At 38.8% G+C, this 5,630-nt stretch overlaps 1 non-coding gene across 1 annotated transcript; it reads left to right on the forward strand.

Moving 5' to 3' along the window:
• Positions 1-5,053: 5,053 nt before the first annotated feature.
• On the forward strand, positions 5,054-5,128 carry Trnal-caa (transfer RNA leucine (anticodon CAA)). The gene has a single exon. It is a non-coding gene; the product is annotated as a tRNA-Leu (tRNA).
• Positions 5,129-5,630: the final 502 nt, after the last annotated feature.

The following is a 5,630-nucleotide window of genomic DNA, read 5'->3' on the forward strand; positions in this document are numbered from 1 at the left end:
CGAAGAAGGAGAAGATAGACGAGGATGAGGAAAAAGTAGAGGATGTTGAAGAAAGCGTAAATGAAGGAAGAAATAGAGAAGAGGAAATAAAAGAGAGAGAAGTAGCAGTCGAAGCTTATCCTACAGAAAGTTCGAATTCACAAGGGAAATTCCTGAAAAGACTCATGTATGATTCAGTGGAGGATTCGTTGATGCAAGAAGAAGAAGAACAGAACCAACCCTTTCATATTCAACCAGTTGTGAAGGCCATGGCAATGGATATCCCAGTCAATATAGTAATTGATAGCGGAAGTGAACTGACTGCGATCTCAGAAAATTTATTCATGCAGTGTAATGCCAATGAGGAATTGCCAGTTCTGAAAACAAGTAAGATTAAAGTAAGAGGTCCTATTAGAAACATTGCTGCGGAAGTTACGAGACAAACTAGGTTAACTCTTTCGTGTCAAGGTCAAAAGATCGAAGCCAACTTCGTGATTATACCTAAACTAACTGTAGATTCGATTATAGGTGCAGATTTTTTAAATGAGAGACGAGCGATAATAGATATGGGGAAAGGTAGCATAACATTCGGGAATGTCACACTTCTCTTTGAGCAAAAGCTAAAATTAGAAGAAATACCAGTTATAAACAAACAATTAAGAGTGACGCGAGATAAAGAGGATGAAGAATTAGAATGGTATGCACAAAAGGGGGAATCGCCTCAACTCATGTTAGAAGTCCATAAAGAAATCGACGAAAAATTGCAAGAAATTCAAGGTATTTCGGAACATAGTAAAAGAGAATTAGAGGGTATTTTACGAGATAAAGCAGAGGTATTTTTACCTAAGACTGGGAGTAATAAACACTTTCAGTACAAGTTTGAAGTAAAACAGCACAAACCATTTAGAGTGCCACCCTATACAATCCCATTAAGCTACAGGAATAAAGTATTCCACGAGATATCTAAAATGTTTAATGAAGATATTATTGAACCAGCTACTCCACATATAACAGCCCTCTCCATATTGTACAAAAACGAGATGGGAACATCAGGTTAGTGCTTGATTCCAGTCAGATCAACACAATCATAATTGCTGAGACAGATCGCCCAGAAAAATTAGACGAATTGACACAAAACTTCCACGGTGCTAAGATATTTTCATCAACTGATTTACGGAGTAGTTTCTGGCAGATAGAATTGGCCCCAGACTGTAGAAAATTTACAGCACTTATCGTATTCGGTAGATGTTACCAGTTTAAACGATTGCCATTTGGTTTAAACATATCATCAGCAGCGTTTATTAGAGGATTTAATACTATACTCAGTCCTGAAATTTTACAAAAAATTACTTGTTTTGTTGATGATGTGATTATAGCAGAACTCTCTTGGGAACATCACAACGACACATTAAATCAGTTTTTACAGATCATGAAAGAGCATGGGGTCACAGTAAATATAGCAAAAATCCAAATTTGGAAGGCGAGAGGTCAAATTTCTAGGACACATAATTTCAGAGAAAGGTGTAATGCCCGACCCAGAAAAACTAAAGGCAATGAAAGAATTCTGTACTCCATATAATAAGAAAACTCTCAGAGGATTTCTAGGTCTCACCGGATTCTATAAAAACTTTATTTGGATCGACTCTCTCGCAACACCTCACCTATGTGCATTGACTGGAAAACACACGCCGTGGGTATGGGATCAACAAGCCAATGTAGAATTTTTTAAAGTGAAAAACTCACTAACAGCACCGATCTTAGCACATCCTGATCTAACACAAAATTTTTGTATGGCCACTGATAGCGCGAAAACAGGTTTAGGAGTTGTTTTATTCCAAGAATACGAACAGGCAGGGCTAAGATCATATAGAACAATTGCATTTACCAGTCGTGTACTCACAAAAAGCGAGAGAAACTATTCAGTCACGGAGCTGGAAGCATTGGCCATTGTATGGGGCTTCCAATCTTTTCGATACTTCCTATTCCGAAGAAAAACAAAAGTATATGCTGACCACAAAGCGTTAGAATTTCTGTTATCCGCCCAACTAACTCATGGGAGGTTAGCCAGATGGATGTTAATACTACAAGAATTTGACTTCACTATTAGACACATACCAGGACCAGCGAATGTATTAGCAGATGCTTTATCACGATGTCCACAGGATGCATCCAATAACATAGGTTTGTAAGCAGCAGAAGACCAGTTTACAATGTAGTATATGAAACAAGTACCTTTCGAAAACTACATTACGACAGCATTGAAAAACATAGGCAAAGTACAGGACAAGGATCCCGAAATACTAGGAATCAAACACAAGTGGAAAAGTAAGGATTTTCCAGACATTCGACAGCACTATCTCGTATAAAACAATGTTTTATCTTTTAGACGAAATGTTGCAACGAATGAATGTTTAATTTATATCCCAGATGTACTAATTAATAAATACATATGGTATACACATTTAAGTAATGGCCACTTTGGACCAAAGAAATGCTTTTTAAAAATAAAACAAACAAGCCATTTTCCTAATATGGAAAGACAAATTAGAACAGTATTAGTCAAATGCAAAAAATGTATGAGGGGTAAACACGTCCCTTTCCAAACCGAACCACCTATGTTTCCAATAATCCATAAAAAATTAAAACAAATAACTGCAACAGATTTGATGGGACCCCTCCCACACACAAAAAATGGATATATTTTCATATTTGTCGTTTTGGAACTTACTTCTAAATATGTTACCTTGACACCATTAAAATGGGCAACAGGTGTTACTATAAGTAAAGCATTTAGACAAGATTTTCTCCGACAATAATTTCGGATGATGGCCCACGATACAAATCAGTGCAATGGCAGAACATGTTAAAACAACACAAAATAAAACCCATCTACACATCTAAGTACAAACCTAGTGTAAATCCAGCAGAACGATCTATGAAGGACATAGGCACTTTATGCCGATTATATGCAGGCAAAAGACACAACACTTGGGATATATACCTTAAAGATTTTCAAGAAGTAATAAATGAAATGCCACATAGCACTACACTACTACCTCCAGTTACTGTACTTAAAAATATTGAACCCCCAAACATAACCAGAGAAAATGTTAGATTTCCTATTGTACCACGTAGACAGCACAAACAAGTCATAGCAACAGCACTCTCCAACATCAGAAAGGCAGCCATTAAAAGAAAAGAAAGAGGAGATAGAACAGCAATTAAAAGAACATTCTCAGTAGGCCAGAAAGTATTTGTAAAAACACACCATCTCTCCAGAAAACAGAAACACAAAATACATAAGTTTTACGCTGCATACAAAGGACCTGTCATAATTAGCCGAATTGCTCATGATAATGCTGTGGAACTAATGAACCCAAAAACAGGCAAAACCTTAGGACTTCACCATGTGAGCCATATCAAAAAGTTTGAATATTAATTTTATTACTGGTAAATAATTAGCACAATATTTCAAGTTTATGTTGCAGATAAGATCGTCAGGAGAAAGAAGAATGAAGAAAGAGGAAGTTGTGAAAAAGAAAGTAGTTTCAATAAAATAAAAAAACAAAAATAACACCAATAGTTGCATAGATTAAGGTGAAAGGATAAAGCGTAGATAGTCTAACAGCATTAAATACTAAAATGCTATACACCACGACACTACACAAAAAATAAAAAAACGAATTTGAGGATTCTTGTAGAAGTTAAGACTCAAAATATCTTAGAATTGTAACGTGGAAAGAGCGCCGAAATTTGTAAAGCTTTTTAAAAAGACATAAAACAATGTAGATACTAGACATATGTTAGATGAATATAAGCAAAACTTTTTGTAAGAATCATTGTAAAAACTCCAGCAACAACCAGATGCAATGACCCACAAGTTGCAACGCGAGAAGTATCAACAAAGAAAAGGACGTAATTAGCAGGACACGATTCCTACAAGGCAGAAGCGTCGAGAGAAGGGAAAGGACAGTGAGACCAACAGAGGGCCCTTGTAGTCGAAGTGGACAGTAAATCTGCTGCCAAGCGGAACCACAGAGTGGGAGAACCCTGCTGGGACAGGACACGGAACCACAGAGTGGCAGAACCCTGCTGGGACAGAACACGGAAGGCCAAGAGGGTCTTGGAACGCCCCGACTCAGCAGAGCGAGCAAAAAACGGCCTGATGAGAAGACGGCTTGGGCAAGACACCACTGGCAAAAAATATGTGTAAAAGTCACAGTACTGCTATTAAACAGCATGCTGATGCACGAAACTGAAGAAAACATTCGATGTTATTTTACCAGCTAACCAAAAATAGGAAAGCCTTGAACCCCTTCCACTAAATTTAGTTAGTATTAAGATTCTATTACAGGGAGTGCAGTGGAGCTGATGCTGAAATCATTAAGTATTTGGTTTTATCATCGCTAGTCTCACTGAACTTTTCTGAACCTTCCATGTCATGTGTGGTCTGGTGTCTCCTCACCAGCAACAGGTCCCAGGTTCAAACTAGTCAATTCCCTAAAAAACACGCTCAGAGCATCGTTGCACGAAAGTGGTAGGGAGACACGACTTAGAACGAACAGACACCACGCAGAATGTTAGAATGGAAAGCAAATTTTCACCAAGCTTATACTAATAAAAGCTAGTCTCAAGAGCATTACTTAAACCAATACTGAAATGTTAGTGCATGATGTGCAGGACTAGCCTTGGACAAGATGAGCTGCTATCTTAACTGACATGAAAAACACTCAAATAAAGATAAATAATATCATACATACCAGGCGTGAGTCGTGCTTCGGTAGCTCAGTTGATAGAGCACTTGCCCGCGAAAGGCAAAGGTCCCGAGTTCGAGTCTCGGTTGGGCACACAGTTTTAATCTGCCAGGAAGTTTCATATCAGCGCACACTCTGCTGCAGAGTGAAAATCTCATTCTGGAAACATCCCCCAGGCTGTGGCTAAGCCATGTCTCCGCAATATCCTTTCTGTCAGGAGTGCTAGTTCTGCAAGGTTCGCAGGAGAGCTTCTGTAAAGTTTGGAAGGTAGGAGACGAGGTACCGGCAGAAGTAAAGCTGTGAGTACCGGGCGTGAGTCGTGCTTCGGTAGCTCAGTTGGTAGAGCACTTGCCCGCAAAAGGCAAAGGTCCCGAGTTCGAGTCTCGGTCGGGCACACAGTTTTAATCTGCCAGGAAGTTTCATACATACGCTGTTTATACTCCTCTACATATATCAGTTTTCCTTAGCAACAGTGATTGCCCTAAATCACTCCAGGCAAATGCCGGGATGGTTCCTCTGAAAGGGCACGGCCGACTTCCTTCACCATCCTTCCCTAATCCGATGAGACCGATGACCACGCTGTCTGGTCTCCTTCCCCAAACCAACCAACCAACCTTAGCAACAGCAACTGTCTAATTATCTTTCTAACATGTGGAGAATGCGATGGGGATCCATAAAGTAGAATAGTGTCACTAGTCAAGCTCTACGATTATTTCACTAGAAAAGACTAATTCAAACAATGCTAATCGTTCAATTCACTCGGAGTAGTTCATAATTCACTCTGTAAGACAAAAAAATCAACAGTGTGCTTAATTATCTACGAAAAAGGAATGATTCATGATAGAAATCCTGCCACACTATTTTTAAAATGAGCTTAGCTTGTTTGCCTTTTTTTGT

The sequence above is a fragment of the Schistocerca serialis genome, chromosome 5 (genome assembly GCF_023864345.2).
Source record: "Schistocerca serialis cubense isolate TAMUIC-IGC-003099 chromosome 5, iqSchSeri2.2, whole genome shotgun sequence".
NCBI classification, from domain to species: Eukaryota; Metazoa; Arthropoda; class Insecta; order Orthoptera; family Acrididae; genus Schistocerca; species Schistocerca serialis.